The sequence below is a fragment of the Hipposideros armiger genome, unplaced genomic scaffold (assembly GCF_001890085.2).
Source record: "Hipposideros armiger isolate ML-2016 unplaced genomic scaffold, ASM189008v1 scaffold_275, whole genome shotgun sequence".
NCBI classification, from domain to species: Eukaryota; Metazoa; Chordata; class Mammalia; order Chiroptera; family Hipposideridae; genus Hipposideros; species Hipposideros armiger.
Genome location: NW_017731625.1, coordinates 1,921,091 through 1,923,720, shown reverse-complemented (window position 1 = coordinate 1,923,720; position 2,630 = coordinate 1,921,091).

The following is a 2,630-nucleotide window of genomic DNA, read 5'->3' as shown; positions in this document are numbered from 1 at the left end:
CCAACTTGGGCCAGTGAAGCAACGTCCTCCACAACTAGACTGAAGAACAAAAGGACAGCAACTTGTCTGTTCCCCTTCCTCCAATTCCCCAATAAAAATCTTAAAAAAAAAAAATGTTGACACTAAACTTAAAAGCAAACAAAAAAACCTTGGTGGGCCAAACGGCATCTGTGAGAGGCTTTCGTCATGGGGTCCAGCCTCTGCTTCGACTGCATAATTGCATTAATCTGGGAGCACAGAAAGCAGAGAATTCGACCCAGCTGCCTACCTCCCACCAGGCAGCTGCAACTGGGCCGGGTCTGGGGTGGGATAAGCGAGGCTGGTGTGGCGCCCCTCTGGAGCACCAGGGCAAGGAGAAGTCCCACGGGCTGCAAGGCTGGGCAAGGAGCGGGGACTGCAGGTGCATGGTTGTCCCTTGCATTTAGGCTGATTCCCTTCTCTGAGCCTCAGTTTCCACAGGGGGCAGAGCTCGTGACTGTCCCCCACACACACTCCTACACTCAACGAAAGCCAGGGCTATCCCTTCTGGCCACAGGGGAGGGGGTCCCGCCGTTCTAATTTGGGGTGCTGAGGTGGGGGTTGGGCCCCTGGGGAATGCAAGGAGGGGACTGTGGGCCCTGGCCTCCCCTGGCTCCTAAGGCAGAGAGCCTGACCTGGGAGCTATAAATAGCACCTGCAGAGTGGCACTGCTTCTGTGCCCACGCTCCTGCATATGAGTCAGCCTGTCCCAGCCTGAGCTGGTGCCCAGAGGAGCCGGAGACCTACCAGAGGCCAGAGGCCTGGCCCAGCGCCGGGCGGTCACTCGGGAGACGAAAGCAGGCAGGCATTTGAAGTGGGGCTGTCATCTCAGTGCTTGTGTGCCTAACAGCCCCACGTTAAGTGGACATCATCCTGATTGCTCCCAGCAACCCTGAGAGGCCAGACAGCAGTGAGCCTCATTCACAGAAGGGGAAACTGAGACTCAGAGGGGTGTTTGACTGGGATATGGCCACCCAGTCCAGAGGCCACGATCTGTCTGCTAGGCTGTCTCCATGACTGGCTGGTAGCACACCGAGATGAAGCGTTGGGGCCAGGCCTCCCTCTGAGGTGCCTCAAGGGGGCCTGGACAGGGTAGGAGGGAGACGTTCGGGGTGAGGATGGGAAAGCAGGAGAGCTCCGGTGGTGGAGGAACTTGAACACCAGGTTGAGAAGCTGGACCTTGACCCAGAGGCAAAGGGAGCCACGAGCAGTGTTAGAGCAGGGGAGGCCTGTGTTGCAGGTTGGGCATTTAATGCCAGAGCGGAAGACAGCTGAAGAGGATGATTCCTGGGAAGGAGGCCGGTGGGATGGTCCAGGCAGGAGAGGCCTGGGGATGCAGTGGAGGCGCTGTGTCAGGGATAAGTGGAGCCCTTCAATTCCCAGAAGAATTTGCCTCACCAGAGCCACAGAAATGGTGGGTCAGTGAGAATCAAGGAGCCAAGAGCCAGAGGGGCTCTTGGGCTCCAGCTGACCATCTGCTCACACAACTCATGATGAGGAGCTCACCACCTCTCAGAGAGCCTCTTTTCACCCTCTGACTGCCCTGGCCCCAGAAACCCCTCCTTGTGGGACTTTAGTGTAGGCCTCACAGTCAAGGGGTACCTTCCTCTAATAGGCTTGGAGCCTGGGACTGCCTCCTGTACCTAGCCCGGTGGCTACACCGTGAACTCTGATCTCTTCTGAGATGAGCCTCTGCCCTCCAGGTCTTCAGGAGGGAGGGAGTGATGGCATCTTGTGAGCTTAAACAGGTACACAGATATGCCAAATGCACAGACACTTCCCAAAAGGTGGACATTTATTCTCTGAGTTACCTATTGGAGGAAGATAAATATTTTCACACCAGGACATGGAAAAACCATTCCCTCAGCCCCCTTTGTCCACCCCCCACCCTCAAAAGGCCCTCCAGACCCATCAAGGGCTCACCTGCCATCTCCCCTTTGGTGGGCTGCCCTTAGGGGCACCAACCCAGACTTAGGCCACCTTTACTTCCTTTCTGTCTCCCCCTCCCACAAACCCCTGGGATGGGGGAGTAGTCTCCAGGTACACCCCATTGTTCCAGCCTCCTGGGGCCACCTCTGCCTTCTCATTCATCTGTTTATTGGTTGATTGATTACTGATGAATTCTACCAAGGCACCTCCCTGGTGCAGGGCCCTGAGCTGGGCCACGACCCCCATCAACCCCAGGGTGTCCCATTCTGCTCCCCCAGCCCCCTTATCTGCAGTTCTGCCAACTGCTCCTTCCCTTTGTCCTCCGGGTGACCTCGGCTCTGTTCCCTTCTTGCCCCCTGGTTGTCAGGGGTGATCCTGGGCGGGCCAGCTCCCACTCCGGACTCGGAAAGAAGCTGACCCCACCCCCTTTGCGTCCCCGCGTCCTAGCGATCTCCTGGGGGCAGAGAGGAGCCTGTGTGCGCGGGGCAGGGATTCGGGAGGGGCCGCACACAAGCAGGGCTGGGCGGGGGTCCCGGGCAGGGGACACGGGGTGAGTGTCCGGGCGGGGCTATGCTGGCGGCGGGGCGCGGGGCGGCAGTGACCTTGGCTGGGGGCGCGGGTCCCGAGGGAGGGGCGGAGCGCGGCGCCGGGCGGGCGGGGAAGGCGCGGGCGCGGCAACGGCT